At 38.3% G+C, this 20,510-nt stretch overlaps 1 long non-coding RNA gene across 1 annotated transcript in view; it reads left to right on the forward strand.

Moving 5' to 3' along the window:
- The window catches only part of LOC129737448 (uncharacterized), a 141,162-nt gene extending 122,758 nt beyond the window's left edge, over positions 1-18,404 (forward strand). Inside the window, exon 3 of the long non-coding RNA XR_008735319.1 lies at positions 18,258-18,404. This is a non-coding gene — a long non-coding RNA (uncharacterized LOC129737448). The remainder of the gene's footprint in view (positions 1-18,257) is intronic.
- Positions 18,405-20,510: the final 2,106 nt, after the last annotated feature.

The following is a 20,510-nucleotide window of genomic DNA, read 5'->3' on the forward strand; positions in this document are numbered from 1 at the left end:
TTTCCCTCTAAACATTAAAGTCCCAAATATATATAACGTTTGTCATAACTTTGTGCTGAAGATTTCGGAAAGACATGGAGGCTTTTGGAACACGCAATTATCTGAATGGTACTAAAAGGTAATGCATGAGTTCAGCCTTCTGCATTCCTACTTCATTTACCTAACGACATTCTCCAGCTTGCCGCAGTATCTTTAAGGAAGTAAGCTAACCTAATTGCAAAGTCAATGTTAAATTAATTTATAAGTCACGCACACTTTGCACAAGTATCTTCTTCCATGAACTTGAATTGTCTTGTTAATTCAGCTTTCTCCTAAAGGGCTTTGAGAGTGATAATCTGATTTTCTCATCTAGTTTCACATGTAACAGAGAAACAGAGATGACGAACTGCTGGCCTGGAGCATAAAATCCTTCAAATGCATAATAGTATTTTAGGAGTATTAAAATAGAGTGAGCTCAATGTTTTCTTTTTAAAAAATACAATAAGAATGAATACCTGAAAAATATGTGGCTTAATGAAAAGAGAGATGAAGTGATTGCCTTGACAGTAATTTACAGAGATGACTTTTACCCTTCCATTCATGCTCTATACTGAGCTTTTCTCTCACATATTAGTTTCCAACTGGATTTTGGTGCCAATAAATAATGTCTTTGAAATGGCTAGAAGTAAAAAATAAGTTTTACTCCTAGGAATAAAGAACGCTTCTTTACAGAATCCCCTCCACCCCCAAGACTTATGCCTGAAGCATTCTGCAACTATAGTGCATAACCCACTCAAACTCAAATGGGCAATCAGTCGTATGCTTGTCTGAATGCCCAAGGGGGCTGATATGCTCCTTAGATGAAGAAGAGAGTATTAAATAGAAAAATTCCAGAAGATTTTCATTTAACATGGTTGTGATAATAACAGGAGTAAGATGTCTGGTTCTGCTAGCTGTGTGCTTGATAAGGTGCACGTACAAAGTGACAGAAATCTGTGCAACACACTTGGGTGTGTTTTCTGCTCGTGGTCTGGGAAGGCATAGGACCTTGGGGTAATGTTTCCTGGGAAGATCCTGAGAATAACACTGATGGCTATGCAAACCGGGCACACAGCAAATAAGAAGTGGCAAAGAGAACTTGTATGTAAGTAGGAGTTATCCTATCAAACGAGCTTTTGCTCCCGGGGTGCTCGCCTATTTCAGAGCAACCTATTGCTGCAGTGACACCCTTAAAACCCAGAAAAGCCACTGTATGGCTAGTAAGGCTTACAAATTCAGTCTGAGCATCAGCTCTACTAGCAACAAAGCTGGCTGTCATACAGCATGTGGAAAATGAGCTTTCCAATAGTGGCATTCTGAGAAAGATTACAACACTGGGTAGAGTGTCCTCAAGAATATTTGATAGGACAGTGTAGAAATGAGTGTGTCTTCAAAAACCGGATCAGACCTCTCAGTTTCGGATATGTCTAAACTCATATTCTGGGCTGTAAGGAGATGGTATAGGATCAGTGAAACTTCCTATGCATCGTGCAAAGCAGGTTCTTCATAGTATCTTTATCTCATGCTATATGCTAAACAAGCCACCACTGAAACAATTTTCTAAAAATTTTGGTAGGTTCTCCATCAGCAGTAACTCAAAGCCAAAAAAGATAGGGTTTTGGTTTTCTTTGAAATGTCCTAGTCAAGCAGGAACTTAAAAACTTTGAATCTTGACTCAGGCTTTCTTGAACATGTTGCCTTCCCATGTCAGCTACCACAGAGCTATCAGTAGGATTCCAAGTTGAAGGGGAATAAATTGTCCTTCGGCCAGGGCTGTGTGCTAGAACACTGAAAAGGTAGTCTGTATTTTTTCACAGGAAGGAAATTCTCTCTTTCTGACCTCATGGACAATAAACTAAAATGATTCCCTGTTAACTGTTGTATTGAGAGACATTCTTTTCCTGGTGTTTTAGTCTGGTTATAATAACAGGTGGGATGGTTGCGCAGATTTCATCTTCTTTTGCGATAAGAAACCCATTTCTGTGTTAATGGTGGAGGGACATGATTCTGTGAGTTTCTATGGGTCAGGTTTATCTTTTCTTATTTTCACATTTAAATAAGAATGTCATTTATGTACTGAATCTTTTCTTACCAGTGACAAAGACTTGCCCCGGTATCTGTTTTCAGATATGCATATTTTAGATTCCATGCTTTTAATTCAAACTGAGATTCTGTTGCTTTTAAAAAATAAATAATTGAGTCTACTGCCCTTGTATCTGTCTCTCTTCCAGACTTCTCTTGGTAGCAAAGAATACTATAAATGATAGCTGAATCTGGTAATTAGACAAGACTTCCCTTTTCTGTCCTGCCTTTTTTTTTTCCCCGTAATGCATTTTGTCTGTTTACTGGCTTGAGGTCCCTTCCCCCTGTGAGACTTATCTTTTTAATGGCAGTCATTTTTAACATGCACAATTTTTCTGTAAGCATGACATTCACTATCTCTATAATAACAATCATTTGGCTTATGATTTAAACCATTACAGCAGTGTACCATGCTGTGAGACTCAAATGCTGGCTTCACTTTTACATTGTTTACTTTCCTATCAGCACGTTGACAGTTCATAACTCTTGGCTACTTCCACATTGACTGCAATTTCTGTAAAGCTCCAGTGGAAATAAAGAACTCCATCAGACAACTGGGCAGGGTTACTTGCCTAAGCGTGCTGTGGACTTGGTAAACTCCTAATAAGTTGCTGAACTAGATAGTCACTCTTACATGGCATGAATTTGCCAGTAAAGTGTGAAATAGGTGTAGCATAATTTTTTTAAAATATCTTAAGTGCAATAGACAAAGATCAATGGAAACCTTTTAACATCAATATGAGACGGGATACATTAAGTACTAAACTAATATACTGACTGTTGCCTGACTGTTTTTTTTTCCTTGCTCCACCCCTCCCCTGTCTCCCCATAAAGAATACTGCTCCATTTGAGGGGTTCTTCTTTACATGAACATTTAGCCATCATGCTCTTTGAAAGTGAAGAAAAGAGAAGGGTCTGCTTTAGAGGAGATGGTTTTATTTGGATTAGTGGGATACAGAGACCTTTGCTCCCTGCAATCATTCTACATATTTGTTCTGCTCACCAGTTTTCCAACTAAACCTCTGTAGCCAGCCCAGCCAGCAGGAGCATTGCTAGGAAAACTCATTTTAGTGCAAAGGGACTCTAGAAACTTAGCACAAAGAACTCCTCATATGAGCAAATGACTAGGGTTTTGGTTTTTAAGAGGTTTATAACTTGGATAAATTGAATGGAGTTTTTTACAGCTGTTTCCCAAGTCATATCTCTGCCATAAGATTCTCAGCCACAATTTTGAGTCCTGTCCTATTTCAAAGAAAAGTTCTACAGAACTTTTTAACATGGAAAGGAATTATTTTTCAAAGATATCCAACCTGAATTGTACATACGTTTAACTTGGGCAATGTTTTATGAGGCAGACAGTTTCAGGTCTGCGTATTTTAGTCTTAATGAGCCTTCCTTGTAAAATACACACTAGTATCCTCATCTTCTATACATGCAAATGTAAGTGCTGGTATAGATAAAAAATAGATATCAAAACTGAAATTTTTTGTTGTACTCATACCTATCTTACTATGAATTTTTATTTCTTTTTGTAATTAGAGTTTGTTTCTTTTTGTTTGTTATTAAAGTGGAAAATAGAATGAGGGAGAGCTTGTCTTAAAGATGGTTGACTCTGCCTGTCATAAGCAGTGCAGAGTCAGGATTTGTTTTACGGAAAGATAAACTTACTTTAATATTAATGAAATGGGGAGTTTATACTGTCAGATACTAATAATGACTTACTAGTACTTCATGCTGTACACGAGTACAGCGCTATCTAGTTACATAGCTATACCGCAAGTTTGCCCTGCTTCTATCTAATCCTCAGGAGCAGTGAGATTACCTTTTTAAGAAAACATTTCCAGTGTGTTTAGTTGTAGATAAAAAACCTTGAAATTGTGTTTTGAGTATTTATTTTAAAATCTTAAAGCCCAGAGAAATTAGAAATATTTTAAATGTTTTTTAAATAAATCTTATGTTTGGAAATGAACCGAAAATTTCTTAGTGGCTGGAGTTGTAGCGGACTTTTTGCTTATGGCAAGAATTGTTCATAATAAATGGGCATGTACCTGTGTCTTTGTAGGATAGGATTGCAGGGTGGATTTAGTTTGAGTCTGCTTTTTGTTAGATGACCTCTTGTGTACCTTGAGAATGCCATGCCTATTCTTGGTGTTGGAGGTGAAAATGTTTTGTGGGGTTTTGTTTTGTTTTGTGGGGTTTTTTTCCACACTTTCTTAACTTCCTTATTAGCGTTTCAGTAAAGTTGTACAATAATGACATCTTGTAAAGAATATTTTATGGTATTTTACAATTTTGATCATGCTAGTGCGGAAATATTTCTAAACTCAGCTTCCCATTTATCTTGTATTCTAGTGTCTGAATTCATATTCTTGTAAACGTAAGGGGGTAGGAGGAGGGTAGGGGAGAAACTATTCTTGAAACATTCTTGTTCCAGTTGGAGTTTGCCTTTGCTTTTCATCCTGAAATTAAAATTGATGGACAGAGAGTAATTTGTGTTAATGCAGCTGTTACTCAGTTTGAAAGATGACTAACAGGAGGATCCTGCTCTTAGCTGGGGAACAAAGGGTGACAAATGTCATTCTGCACATCAAGTTTTTCAAACACTGCCTCTGAAGCAGATGGTACAGTAGCTTAAAAAAAAAACCAAACAAAACCCCCAAAAAAAACCACCAAAGAAAGAAAGAAAAAAGAGCATTTGAACCAGTACAGTGTCAATATGCTAGAACAGTCTCCTAAACCTCTTGTCATCTGTGATAAGGACATCAATAATAGTCATTGTCAACCTTCATTAAGTTCAGATCTTCTATTTTTATGTCCCTCAGGATGTTTTTCATTGATGTTTTCTCTGGAAAGAGAAAAGGCCCTACATCAAGCTAGTGTATAAAGCTTGATTCTTTTCCTCAAGGCTCTTAGTGCAAGGGATACAAATTATTTTAATTACTTTTTTCTGGTTTTTTTTTTGTTGTTTGGTTCATGGTTTGGTTTTTGGTTTTTGGGTTTTTTTTTTTGGGGGGGGGGGGGGTGTTATTATTTGTTGCTTGGTTTTTCTTTTGAGTTCCTCTCAGGCAGGTGTTTAACCTGCTTCTAGATGCAGAAGAGCCCTTGCTTATTAATCCACATAATAAAGTCTAAGAAAATGGGAATGTTCTACTTGCAAACAAATAAAAAAGCAGATGTCGAGAAGATTAGATCTATACTTCCCCTTCTCCAGGGATTTGTCTAAACATCATTGCTGCTATTCCTTCATTTACACGTGTCTAGAGTTAGTTTTTTAGATTCTCACTGGCTCTTGCAGGTTGACTGGCCAGCACCATGTGAGTTCTTCAGTTTTTTCCAGGAAAGACAACCAGAAAGATAAAATTCCTGACTCTGGATGGACTTGAACTCTTTTCAAGCATGGGGTGGAGAATGGACATTTATATGCTCGAAAACAAATGACTTAGCTCACTATTTGATTTTATTGAAGGAAGAGAAGGGAATTATTTCTGAATTCAATCAGTGTTACTCTCTTTTGAGCGCTTTCAGCAGTTCTTTCCAATGTGAGGAGAAAATATACCATGTCAGAGGAGGAAGGGTCACACATTCAACATTGCTACAAAATTAACACAGAATTGTACATATTGTACCTGAAGTTTTAGAAGCCCATGACTTGAATTGTTGCTCCTTTTGAAATTATTTACTATGCAATGAACTATTTTCTCAGACCTTCTGGAGATTTTGGCTAGAAATAAGGAAATATTCTCACACAAAAAAGAAAAGTTACCCCCAAAATACTTAGATGGGCAAACAGACTTTCTTGAGGCTGCAAAGCATTGAAACCAGATATTAGGTCCAAGGACTCTTCCCGTATTTTATGTTAATGTCTATTTCTTAATCTACAATTCAGAATATCAAGCCATTTTATGGAGCTGTTTCCTCATGCCTTTCGCTTACAAATGAAATTGTACAATCTAATGCTCAGCCTTGCAAAATCATTCTGAGAACAGAGCATCAAACAGACGTGTTCTCATAACTGGCAATTTAACAACCCAGAAAGCATTCCAGTGCCAGTCCTGCAGTCCTCTGTGAATTTAATCCCACAAGCTAGTTTGTAAATTGTTATTTAAATGCTATGCAATTTATACTATAGATTGGTGGTGTTGCACTGACAGCATTGCCTTTATTTACTCCAAAATTCAGCACATTTAGTAAAAAAAGAATTACAGCACAAAACAGAAAAAGGTGTATTACGAAATCCCTTGAACTGCATGTCATTTTCTGCTTTCAACTAGATCTATCAAAAAAAATCATCCTTTTTTTCTTGTCCAGCTGAGCTGAATTGCATGTTCAGGTTCAGTTAACAATCCAACTGATAATAAAGCTTGTTAAAGAACTGAACGTACTTCCAGCCTGGTTATAAAGAAGTCTGCTCACAAATTCTTATAAATCTGAAATGAATTTCCAACAAATCTAGACTGACCAATTTCAAATGTTGCATAATCTTCATTATGGTTGGGAAATATCTGAGATCTGTGATCATACTTTTGTGTGCCGGGCAAAGAATTTGGTGAGTAGAAAGACATTTTTGCTCAATGTTGGAGCTGGGGTACAGGAAATAGTATTTCTTTAAAAAATATGTATCAGTGGAGTTCCATACATTAGTTAGTTTCTTTGCTTGTTTGTGTGGGTTTTCTTTTTTTTTTTTTTCTTTTTTAAATGATTTTTAATCAACCAACCCCACTTGAAGTTTCATTAGTGCAGTGTTTGCAGAGCTCAGGAAATTTCTTTCTCTGGCGTCACTTATAAGAGACTCTTCAGGTGGTGAATGTACTCATCATCCTTCTTTTGTCAGTGTTACGGGACTTCATTACAGTGTGCAAGCACTTAAAAGGGCAATGCCTACTGTGTGACAGACCTGTGCAGCTTATGAAAGCAGATATCCTATAGCGTCATTATGGGTTGTCAATGCAATTGTACCTCAGGCCATTCCCACAACATATCTAATTCTGTTCTCCTCTGACCCCTTTCATGCCAGAAAATGGTAGAGTTGTGCAGTTGTGTCTTTGAAAAGTGGCGTAGAGCCTGGCACAATAGATTCCTTATAATATCATACGGCATATTGAGCTAGACCTACAGAGATTTTGAAAGAGATGAAATTATGCTGGTCATAATATCGGAGAGTTAAGTCTTGTCTTCACTTTTAAAAATAAAACATCAGCGTACTTTTTTTTTCCCAATGAAAGCCACTCTACAAAATGACACGTGAAATGATCATGAAAGCCAGTGCTGGCCTGAAAATGCACCATATTTTTAAAAATAGTTCAAATCCAAGCATTCTGTGTGAGTCTTTCTAACACTAGAGCACCGTCTGACCCAAATCCACCAAAGGGACTGTGCTTTGTGAAGCAGCTTGAATGTCTCTGGCATCCAAAGTAGCGTAACGCTCTAAGAGCTTCTCTGTGTGAAGAAAATCAGGAAGACAATACTGTTCTCTAATACGGCTTATAATTAAGAGGCAGCTCAGGGTTTTTTTCTTAGACTGGACTGGGACAGGTGTATGCAACACAGCCCTTCCTTGTCCCCAGAGTGGACACACAATCTAAATTAATTGTCTTGAACTGTGTGTTGATGAGAAGGTAGTCACCGTGGCATCAGGTCACAACTTCCAGCTGGTCACATCCTTATTGCAGACAAGTCATGGAGTCAAAGGTGTCTGACAGGAGGGAGGAGCAGTGTGGGATCCTGCTAGATGTAGTTGAGGGATGACAGGCATGCACGCAAATCTTGAATTTATAGGCAGGTAAGCATTTCCTTTCATCACTTTCTACACTTTGCTAAATCCAGATTTAGTGCTTGATTACCTTTTTGTTATATTGTTATGAGGCCACATAATCTAGAAAATCTTGAATTGATTTATTCCTTTTTCCTCTACCTTCCCCAGTTTAAATCTCTAGCTCCTGGGAGAAGGCACAGGAATCTGAAAGCAAAATTACGTTCACCTCTTGGCTTTCTGTTGTAAGCATAATATTCAGAGTGTTTTTGCCATATTAATGCGTAGCTCATAATTGTTAATATTGCCAGTGATTTACTGATGAGCCTCTTAACTTTAAGCAATGCTGTGACTCAATCCCTTTCCCTGTAGCATTAAGAACTAATTTGACAGTTGCTACAGGCAAAGCTGCAAGATGACTCAGATTGTCAAATGTCCTTTGTCCTCACAAATGCAAAATCCTGCAGCCAAGTTTCAAATGCAATTCCATTTTATTCTAATTTATTGTTCATTTCTCTTCTTGACATAGCAGCTCCCTAACAAGTCCGTACATCGTTACTTAAATGCTTGCTCACAAAGGACTGTTGTCAATCACTGACACAGAACATCAAGCGGAAAGAATCTCTGATCAAACACATTTTGAAAGGTCTGCCACAACAATAGAGAAAAGCTGAATCAAACTGGAGGGGAAGGGAAGGGCTAAACAAGACTTACTTGTATCAAGCAGATGAGATTATTTTAAATAGGCCTAAGACTCTGAAAATCATGTGGAATTAATTCATTTCTAGATACTTCTTAGAGTGCATTTTTTTTAAGTATTGATGATAATGCAAGTGCTAGATAAAATACTAATACCAATGATCATAGCAAAACTGAACCATCAGACCATTCAGACCTTCCTGGGGCTGCAAAGAACCTTGGAGTCAGTCTGAAAATTACTAAAAATAAAATCAGAAATTATTGCTTTGAGGGTGAATCACTTCTGGGTCATCTGTATTAACAGTAATAAGAGCATTGTAAATAATCACACTTTTTCATGCATCTTCCTGAGTCATAATCTTGATTTTATTTATTTTAAAATGCCCACAATAAAAGAACATCGGTGGTTCAGTTTTACAATTAATATATTTGCTTTTAATTTATTTTAAGATATAATTGTTCTGTACATAATGGATGAAAGGCTTCATCAGTTTAAGAGGTAACCTACACAAAGGAATCCATCAATTTTAAATTCAAAATACTAAAATAGATTTTTCATTTTAGGTACCTCAATGAACGTAATTAGATTTTTTCCCCCCCTAATCTGAGAGGAATTTAACAATAGTGTATAGCCTTGAACTTCCCCTGATCTCTGCACTATAGCTGCATACAAATCAATAACACACTTCACTTTAAAAGAGTTTATGTCCTTGTCAGCTCAAAATTCTGGTCACTGAGGGCTGTCATGCTGAAGGTGAGCTTTGCACATCTCTCTGGATTTGTTTATCGCTTCTAGTAGGGCAGGGAAAGGGAGTGGGAGGAAAATAGCCATGGTTGTATGATTCTCTGCCAACCTTCCTTCTGCCCAAATCTTAAAAATAACAAAGTCTTTCTCACAAATGGGAAAATGTTGCAGTCCCTGAGGAATTTCTGGTATGACATTCCTCTGAGGATGCCTCCGTGGGATGGGCAGCAAGAACAGCTGACTGGGGCGTTCAGCTGTACTGAACTGGGCTCCTGCTCTGGGCACTGACGCAGGAAACCAAGAGAAAAAAACAGTTTATGGTAAATTTATATAGCAATAACTCATATAGATAAAGAGACAATCAAATATGGATAGTATTATTTCATGTCTAACTTTTACATACCTCACTGTGAAATTGCCTTTTAAGTAGCTTTAATGTAATGTCTTATGTTGGGGTTTTTTTTAAGTAAAACAAAAAACCCACCACCTCCACTGTGTGATGCTTCAGGATTCCCATGGTCCACTGTTTGGCTTTATACACAGATTCTTCTGATGAATTAAAAAGTTGAACTAAAATAAATGTGTATGGCTAAACAAAGCGATCTAAAGTGCATTAATATTCTTGTGGTAAGGTTACAGGAAACCTGGCTAGGAAGTGCCCCTAGTCTCAGAAGTTCACGTGACCAGCTTGTTGTCTGTGTGTCCCCTAAACTACAGTTAAGAGAAGATCCACTATCTGAAATAAGTCCTTTGCTCTCCCCTCCTTCAGTATTTGCTGGGGCTTATTGGGGTTCTTCTTTCACCATTTGCTTCCTTGTTTCCACCTGGTGACCTTGAGCACCCTGTTCTCTGGTAAGGAAGTGGACATATCGCACAGTAACTGCCATAACATAGAATCATAGAATTATTTAGGTTGGAAAAGACCTTTGAGATTACCAAGTCCAACCATGAAGCCAGGACTGCCAAGCCCACCACTAAACCACGTCCCTAAGCACCACATCTATGTGTTTTTTAAACACCCCCAGGGATGGTGATTCCACCCCCTCCCTGGGCAGCCTGTCCCAGCGCCTGACCACCCTTTCGGTGAGGACTTGTCCCTAATCCCCAATCCAGCCCTCCCCCGGGCACCTCGAGGCCGTTTCCCCTCGTCCTGTCGCTTGTTCCCTGGGAGCAGAGACCGACCCCCCCTGCCCACAGCCCCTGTCAGGGAGCTGCAGAGAGCGATCGGGCCCCCCTGAGCCCCCTCTTCTCCGGGCTGAACCCCCCAGCTCCCCCAGCCGCCCCCCCCAGCCTTGTGCCGCAGCCCCTTCCCCAGCTCCGTGCCCGTCCCTGGACACGCTCCAGCCCCTCAGGGTCTGTCTGGGAGTGAGGGGCCCAGAGCTGAGCCCCCCGTTCCAGGGGAGGTCTCATAAATACATGTAATATAATACAATCTCTGTGGAACCTTTGGGATAGCTTTATCTAGAACTGGTAGCAAAGAGATGTAGCTTTGGCAGAACTGGAATTCATCCATGGTGGAGTTTAGAATAATGAAAGATTATATATGTATCAGGAAAGGTACTGGAGAAATAAACTATATTTATGCAAGTGTTGTGAATCCACTCTATGTAGGGGAAAGTTTCCGTAGCATCTTCTCTTTATAATTTTATTAAGCAGATTATGTCATCTTTTCTGATAGTATATAAATAAAATAATTATTCAAAGATACTATTAAAGAAATGAATTATATCCAGAATCAATGGGATATCTTTGGTAAACTTGCAACAGAACTGTGTATTTATAGTATCAATTAAATTTTTGAATAGCCTAATCTCATCATCTAAAAGCTGGAACATATTTCATTATCTTCCCTATTAAAAAAATTTAGAAAAAACTTCTAGGAAATTATCAATAAAATTAATGGACGCGTAAAATCCGTTCAGGGAGAGCTTCAAATTTACATTTCTAGGAAGAGAAAGAATAATCTCCTGGCTGTAGGTTTCTTGCTGCTTTTGTTGATGGCTGTCAGTTAACATAATTCCTTGGAATACTGTAGATCCAATGGTATTGGCATTAAAACCTCCTAAATAAGTTGCATAACTTGACCTGTGCTTGTGCTCTACCCGCAGAACACATTGATTTAATCCCCAGGGTTGGTGGTAGCTTCGGTTCTGTTTTGAAGTACCTTTTTTCCTCATGTGGAATTGGAGGCTCTGAGTTGAGTCCTGGCTCCAGTTCAGAGATCAGAAGCTAGAGGAACAGTAGCAAGTACCACTTGGAATGAATAGAAAATGTAATATATATTAACAGTGGATAAAATTCAGGAGCATCAGCTGGAAAGGGAACAAAGGAAAGTGCCAGTGTTAAGTGATGTATTGCTTTGATTTATATTGGATGAGAAAATTGCTGGTAGGCTTATTTTATTGAAAAATTAAGTAACAATCAGTAGAGTTTTTTAAAAAATACAGATTGCTTTTGAGTTAACAAACCATAAAACTGATTCAGTGCCACAAAAGTGGATAAGCATTGTTTTATTCTTTTCTCGGTTTTCTTTTGGTGATTGCATGAATCACTACTGTGTCATAAACTAAGGCCTTAAAAGTGAGCTTGAGACGATAAAAAGAAAAGCCTTAAAACATTTTCCTGGGATTAAAAGATCATTTGATTTACTTTTAGCTCATCTGAACTTGATTGTATTGACAAGGTCAATATTTAAGTCATTTTTTCATACTATTATGATAACTGTCTGGGGAGAAGATAGTAATTTCTTTCATTACACCTTGAGCAGAGAATGGATTAAGATGTAAAAGTGAATCTTTTTGTAAAGTGATCATCTCTGAAGAGCCATAGTTAGCTTCAAGGCTGTGGAAATCCATCCAAAGGAACAACTGATGTTTCATAACACCACCAAACACATATTTATTGCTGGGGTATTTATCTTCTGCCCCTTTTTTAAATGGGAATCAAAGAATTCATAGAAATCTTTATAAGCAAGTAGACTGTTTAGATTGTGGTTAAAAAAGCTTCTGGACTAGATAAGGTTGTTGGATGATCTTACAAACTATGTATTCATAACCTGTAAGTCCAGAACACCTAGGAAGTATCAAAAATGCTGTATGTGCAGGCAAAAGCCTTCTGCAGCAAGTCTAGCACTTCTTAACAGTAGCACCTTACAGCACTGAGCACGTACCTATCTGTACAGGAAATCCCGTGAAAGCATAACTATGGAAAAATTATCCAGTATCATTGGTATTAGCCAAGCTGCTATTCCATTTATCATTCCTATCCCCTTTGATATTCTGCCTTCTAGAGTATGAAAACTAAAATGTGTTCCACCCAGGAGCCTGAGGACTGCTCTGTGTGTTTCCCAATAGAGTCCCATCAAGAGCTAAACCCCTCCATTAATTTCAAAATAAAAGATCTGGCAAAAGAGTGAATTCTGTTAAGAAACAAGACTCTTGGCAAATGGTCAGACTAAAATATAGCTGTTAGCATCAAGTACATGTGCTGGCTGCAGAACAAATGTCACATATTCCTTACCTCTTAGAAACTAAGGAGAAAAAGCAGCAATTCTGTTGAAACCCAACGCTTGCCCTGTCTTGATTCCAGGTACTCTAAAAAAAAAAAAAAAACAAAAAAACCCAACAAAAACCAACCATTCCGTAAACTGATTGACTTTCATCAAGAGCTCTTTCAATGTCACAGAAATAGATTTCATTGGTTTTGACAGCCTGGCTTGATGCTAAGCTTGTATCAAAAACCTACCAACGGGAAAAAGACTGCCGAGTTGAACATAATGGTCATATTAGGGGGTTTTGCTGTGCCTGTCTCTGTGGTGGATGTGATTTCCTCTGTTTTGACCCCAAGAAGCTTGTACAGCAGCTCATTTAAAGTTCATGTCTCCAAAAGGAAAATAGTGGAAATACGAAAAGCGACATGATCAACTGCACTTTTATTTTGAGTAGCCCTCCCACAGTCTGTGAGCTCTGCGGGGCAGCGGGAGATAGGAAATCAGTGTTGCCCTTAAACCAGAAGAAATGTTTTTCTAACATAATATACATGAAGTACTTGAGAATTCCCACTCTCTGTAAATGACTGAAACATAGTAGGTACAAAATCTAACGGTGTGACCAGCTCTTCTAAATCTCTGCCCTCTTCAAACTTCCCATGCTCTTTTCCTACACACTTAGCATTATGTGGCCACCTTAGGGTCTGTGAATAATACCTCTACCAACGTTCACATCTCCTGAGAATCTTCCCATTTTCTAAAGCAGTTTGGATCAAGGGTGTAATTGAAACAATACACTGAACTAGCAGTTTTATACTGGCCACTCTGAAAGCCTGGTCCCAGATTGCAGGAGCCATTATGTATTTCTGTATCATTTGCTTTTCCTAGGCAGTCAATGAAAAACCTCATCACAAGGGTGTAACACCTCATCTGAAGCTGTGATCACTCCCCACGCTCTCCTTTTCTTCTTTGTAGTCAATCAGCAATACCTAGTAGTGCAAAGCTGGGGAAGGAAGCGTGCCGTCTCCTTTGTGTACCTGGAGTATTTCCTGTATGAAGCTGCAGAAGGGCTATAGTTCTTCCGCTTCCAAAGTCTGGTCAATGGCGAGTTCATAGCTATAGTCAACAAATCTTATATATGTACACAGCCCCTCCGTGTGCACAGTTCCTTTGGTGGTGACATCCCCTCAGCAGGTGACACTGAGAGGTATCACCATGGCAGAGAGCACTAAGAACACAATAACTAACAAGAAAAATCCACTTTTGCCTCCCACTCTTCCCACCCTCATTAAACAACCCAGGTTTGGAAACAAGAACAAAACAAAATCTTAAAACTTCACAATTTTTTCATTTCTGCTAGGTAACATCTAAACTAGAATTTGCTAAAAATTTTGCCAAAGCAGCAGAACTAAGTTATACTTTAATCCTTAGTTATGACTTTTTGAGAGCGTCACTCAGGCATAGAAGGGAACTTGTGTTTAATATACAGTTCAGTGATGGCATGTGCAAATCTGTTCCCTTAGCACCTTTTTAGACTTTTTTAAAACTTTTTTTTCCCAGTTCATAAGATGCAAAATTTCTCATGTGGGATGTGGTTCAATTAGCATAGAGAAATACAGTTAATTGTTTAAAAATACTTTTAAAATGCTGTTATTTGTTACAAATAACTTGAATTATAAACAGCAAAATTAAGCTTGGTACTAATTTCTCTTGTGTTCCTCCCAGTTGGCAAAAATAGAAAATGGTTAGTCAGCTTTCCCATTGTTTACATAGTTTTGAGTTTTTAATTAACATAATCTGCTTATTGCAATGTAGCTGCTAATTGCAGCCAGTTGAAGGAGAGGGGTACAAATTGCTGTTTATGTGGTAGAAGAAGGAGCCAAATAATTAGGGAAACTGTTTCCCGTATAGAAAATGATAATATTTTCTTTCTTTACATGGAAACATAAATAAATCTGTGACCAACTGTTTAGACACCATTTTAAAAGCACTGTAGCAAAGCAGAGAACATTCAATTTGGTTCATTTCTCCATCAACTTGCCTGAACATATTTTTCTTTTTAATGAAAACAAAGCTTGTGTTAAAAAGAACTCCATGCTCAGTTTCTGAGGATTTAAGGGGGTGTCCACAAAGGCTCGCTGATCTTTCCCAAGGCTAGTCTGCAGCAGAGCTCTAAAGGTGCAGCAATACCAACTCTGGACTTTCAATATTTGTGACTGTTTCTGGAGTTTCTCTGACTCTTTACAAGGTTGAGTGTAAGTGTATGTGAGCGTTCCAGGGCAATTAAAAGGTTGACTGTTTAGGCACTGAGTATTTCTATTGATTTTCCTCCAAACTGGAATGGTTTTAGCAAGGAAAAAAACCACCCTAAAATCAATGGTTTTGGCAAATACTCAGACGATAGACCTGGCTCTAACCATGCTTTACTATTATATGTAACTCTGCAGGGCAACCTTAGGCAAAAAGAACCATTCATGTTGAGTTTTTCTGTAAACCTGAGCAACAGAACCAAACCTCATTACAGCACTGAGTTCTGTCCCGGCCATACAATCCTCCACTGTGCAAATTTTACTCTTCACACTTCCACTGCAGCCAAATATGGTAAAGGTTATTAAGTATTCTAATCTTGTAAAATAAAAAGGAACAAAACGGGATGCTGTCAAGATGACTAGGTTCTCTTCAAACACAGCAAGATTTACTTTATGCTAGAATGAACAATGATTAAGAAGGTTTGACTGTATTATTAGGAATTGTTAATTGCAAAAGGAGAAGCAGCTATGTATTTAGTAAAATGTAATCGAAATCATTTGCACTAACAAATGAAATATATTCATGAGTAAAAATTCCAAATATTTTATCTCTTGACATTTACCATACACTGTAAAATTTTAGTATTGGCGCTATTGTAACCTTAGAAAAAAACAGAGCTCGAATGTATGGGCCTGATTCTGATTTCGCTTATATCTAATGTAATTCTTTTGAACTCTGGAAGCAACTTTTGGTTGTCAGTGTTGATGGCTAATTGGAATCAAGCCTTATGGCTCAAAGATTGCCCTTATGCCCACAATAATACTAATTTATGAAATTAATAAAAAGGACAATGGTTATTTGTCTATTTCAGATTGCACACTATGTGCTTTTCTAGGGTTGGCACCTGTGTCAAGGAAATGGGTGATGAATTAATGGCAGGATTAAATGGCTTCTTGTAAGACTTTTTTGTCTGAATCTTTCAAATCTTGGTTACTAAAGAAATCTCTAGTCTTTTCATTTTTCTCTAAAATAGTGCCAGATATGTTTATAATATTTCCCTAACAAGTACAGTAGACAGTATGTTTATGGTCCTAAGACACATTTAAACTCAAAGCTTCTTTTTTTTGGTAGGAGAGTATTTGCAACAACTTCCTAGTGCAAACTGAAAAATAGACAGTACTTATTAAAATCGTACTCTTTTACTCACGTGTGACAACTTCAACTACTCCTTAACACGTGCTGACCTCACAGCAGAAACACAGACAGGCCAAACATGAAGTAATTATTCTCAGAGCCACCAATACCTTGCAAATCAGACTTCCAGACCCAGAGGAGATGCCTTTGTATTTAATAACCTTTACCTGATGTCTCGTTCATGAATTTGTTGGCTCACACCAAACATGCCGACATTCTCTGTGTCAGCTCAAACACAGGTGGAGCGGGTTTTATGCAACTGGGGCTCATGTGTGCACACTTGACGTATTACTCTGTTGAGTCTGTGAATACTGTTTGAAGAAAGGATGTATCAGATGTTAGAAAAGACTATTTTAGGATTTCAAGGACACAGTTTGTCTTATTAATATATCATGGACATATATTTCAACTGCATGAGCAAACATTTTATCTATTCACCAATCTCAGATATAGGGTCTAACTTCTTCAATATACTACAGATATGGATTTTGATCTCGGCTTCAGGCGCTGTGCTGGCAACACTGAACCTACATGATTCTTCTAACTTCTTCAATACATTACAGATTTGAATTTCTTTACTTTTCTGAGAGCAGAAGGAGAGACCAATAATGTTGTGACCCTGATCTGCGTACTACACGTGTTTAGATGTGTTTAGCAGCAGTACCAAGAAAGGACTGAACGTGTAAGGTGTAACCTGGTTTCTCCAACTGCATTTTCAGACCTGGCTCATGCCTGGCATTGCAGCAGCAGAGCAATGACATCACACATGAGATGCAAATTGTTTTGTAGTCAAGCAGGAAGCTATAAAGAAAAATTGTTACTGCAGACTCTGGTGTTTCTGGTTCTGCCTTACTGAGGCAAAGTGATGTCTACTTTCAGAAAACTTTTCTGCTGTTGGCTACATAGTGCTTAGTGCAGTGCTGTTAATAAAACAACTGTCATCTGTGACAGAACACTGGTGTTTGTATTAAGATTTAACTCAGTCTGATGCTACAGAAGAGTGTCCTGATGAATTGTGTTCAGTAGCTTAGCAGAGGATAATAGATGCTGAAAAAAATCCTAAAATGACCACTAATGCTGTTTTTCAGGAGAGGCAGTTCTCCTATTTACAGGATCTGAAGAAGGGTGATAGAGTGCTTTTAGACAGACAATGAAACAACTCTTAAACCATCCTAATGACCTCAGAATACTACCTTGCCCTCCTCTTTCTGATTCTTTGATTCCAATCTCTTCTGAGTGAAAATGCTACAATGAAACATATTATCCCTTTTATTGAAATGACAGAGATAGAACACTTACCAAGCAATTTAAGAGACGCAACTGAACCTAATCACTCCTGAAATCAAAAGAAGTAAAGAGAAAATTCTTTTTTCCCTCCTTTTCCCTGGTAATGAATGTGAATACTTAGTTTTGGACTCCTTTCACCATTCTGCCTCAATAAATGAGCACAGTCAAGGAATAGATCTTCACATCGCTACACTGCTCCCAGCTTGCTGCTGCTGCTTTATCCTCTGCTCCATTTCTCTGGTGCGTCACCAACTTTTTAAGTGGGTTTGCAGCAGTGGTTATCAATTGGTTCAGTTTTCAGGATAGTTCTTCTGTAACTGTGCTGACGAAAAGTAAGCATGAGGAGAAAAAAGAGCTTCTCTTTCATGTGAGTCGATATTCTTAACATACAACAGAATCCCTTGAATTTTGTTTCCATTTTTTCCGTCTGTACAAATGGGTTGTTCAGCTTTTTGCACAACAAATTCTTGGGATCATGACTGCTGTTCCACCCAGAGGGTAATTAGTAGCTTCACTATCAACTGGTTACAGACAGGATAATTTAAGCAGGTCAAAATTGCTTGTAAATCAACATGGTTGAATGCCTTTTTTAAAGTGAAGATAAGGAATGCACATGATTTTTTCTGGTCTGAACCAGTATTGGCCTTTGATAGTGCTGTTAGCGCTAGGACCCTCCTGACTGGTACCCACAAGCAGAAAGTGAAAACAGACAGTGCAAAAGTAAAATGATGCCGTATCTTCTTCAGCTAGACCTTGTTCCCATGGAAGGGGTTTTGTTTCAGCTGGCTTTGTGGTAAGCAAGTGAAGAGGCCACCAGCACCAAGCGGCACCAGAATGCAGAAGGTAAGACGACAGTAAGGTGTTGCATCAATTAGTTCGCACTGTTTTGCATACTTCAGTAACCTGTGGAAACTGGCACAAAACTTGGTACTGACAATTTAGAACAGATTAAGCAACACTTGTAGAGTAGACTATGAAACAACCTTTTAGCAGTTTGCTGGCAGAAAGGAAGCTATTTGGAGGGGACATGCACAACACACTGTATTTGATTAATTTAAATTGCAATGGAATCAGTAAATGGAACATATTTCTTTTTCTTTTCCTTTTTTTTTTTTTTTTTTACATCCCAAATCAAGGCAACAATTGAGATGCTATAATAAGATTTTCTCAAAAGCCCAAGGGATAAAGGAAATGGTTGCTTGATACAGTGGCATTTTTGCAATTCAGATGGCTTCTAATGATGAATAGGAACATCTAGAAACACTTATTTTGTTTTATTTTCACTTTTAACATGTCTTCATAATAAACAAGCTCTATGAATAAATATAGCTGATGAAACAGTGAAATATACTATGTGCTATTGAGAATGTTCCTCCCCCTGCAGTATAGTAGCTGGAAAATTATGATACAACCACAGTGACAGAGTTCCCCCCCATGGAGCATTTTTGCAGCAAGACAAGTTGAAAGTAAGAATAAGATAAAATGTTATTATAGGGCCATTGATCTTCTGTTACCTAAAAGGAGTGAATATAGGTGTCACAGCTGACAAAGTGCTAAGCTATCCCAGCCTATGCAAAGCTCAGTACAAAAGAGTGAAAAACAGCCTTATCAGATCTTTTCCCAACTTAAGGGGGAAGGAAGGGAAGGTGTTCTTTAGGACCAACAGGACTATAAAAGGTTCCCAAACAAAACAAAGCTTGGATGACAGCTGCAAGTGCATACTCTATGAAAGTGTAAATTCCACTTAAAAAAAAAAAAACAAACCACATTTGCTTTCAAGCATCAAGTCTACTTGCCAATATCACGAAGTCAGATTTTATTACCTAGTTATGAAGTCCTAATACAGAAGCTCTGGAATAAAAGTGTTTGCACAAAATCATCTATAGAGACCCCACAAGTCCAGCTGGAATGATGTCATTCAAAGCTTAGAGGACAGGCTGTTGCAGGAGCTTCTTACAGACTAAGAGTACCAGTGCGTCTGGGTGGCACCTGAGTAATACTCATCCTACCGACCTGTAGCAGACTGGCACATGTGAGCATAAAATCCTAATGCAGCTGTCATAGTACTTAATACAATTTGCAGTGCAATTTTGTTTTTATGCTACTCATTGATGATTATAATAATTGATTCTTTCCTCATGTGGTTTGTGTTCATCTTACTTTTTCCCCTTTACCCTTTGTTTTCCTTCCTCTCCCAGCCTGCTATAGTGTGAAGATCTATCTACCACATGCCTTTTACTGCAGAGGTACAGCAAGCCACTACAATGCATACCTCGGGGTTGTTTTTCGTTCCTTAACTACCAAATCCAGTGGTAAGTCTCTTTGAATCAGTGCTCTTTCTGTTTTGAATAAAGTTTTAAAAGATTTAGTATGAAGCTTACATACAACACTTGTGTCACATTCAGTGTTGACAGTTTTACCAGAGTTAGAAGTAGAGCAATCCACTGACATAAGTAACTTGGAAGTAAACTGACATATTCTACCTATTTTGATTTCTTTTGTGTTCCGGCCCATGAATCATTCAGGAACTGACTGAATATTCTCAGAACACACCTTGTTTTCTCTCTGGCAGGACTTACTTGCACACTCCTCTTTCTGCCACCTGGTCAGATGACTTTGTGCGATTCAGGATGATTTCAATGAAAAAGTGGGAACTATTGGCTCAGATAAGGTGTCTCCTCTCTCTTCTACAGCTGTGCTTAAAAAGGGGACGCGTTGAAGAAAAATGCCATAAGGGTGCCCGTGTGTACTCTCTGTTGAAGGAATTCTGGTTTAGGAAGAATTATTGCAGTATAACATCATAGAGCATGGAAACAAGTCCTGAAAAGTGAAAAGCTTGTTTAGCCCACCCACACTACCCATCAGAGGCAGAATTCACCTCCTGCATCATTCTGACATCTTTGTCCAACTCGGACGCCCTCCAAGTGTGCACCTGGCAGTCTACTGTGCCATGAGAGCACAGAAGTGTGGTGACAAACCCAGGTGTCTGGCCAGTGCCA

The sequence above is a fragment of the Falco cherrug genome, chromosome 15 (genome assembly GCF_023634085.1).
Source record: "Falco cherrug isolate bFalChe1 chromosome 15, bFalChe1.pri, whole genome shotgun sequence".
Taxonomy (NCBI): Eukaryota; Metazoa; Chordata; class Aves; order Falconiformes; family Falconidae; genus Falco; species Falco cherrug.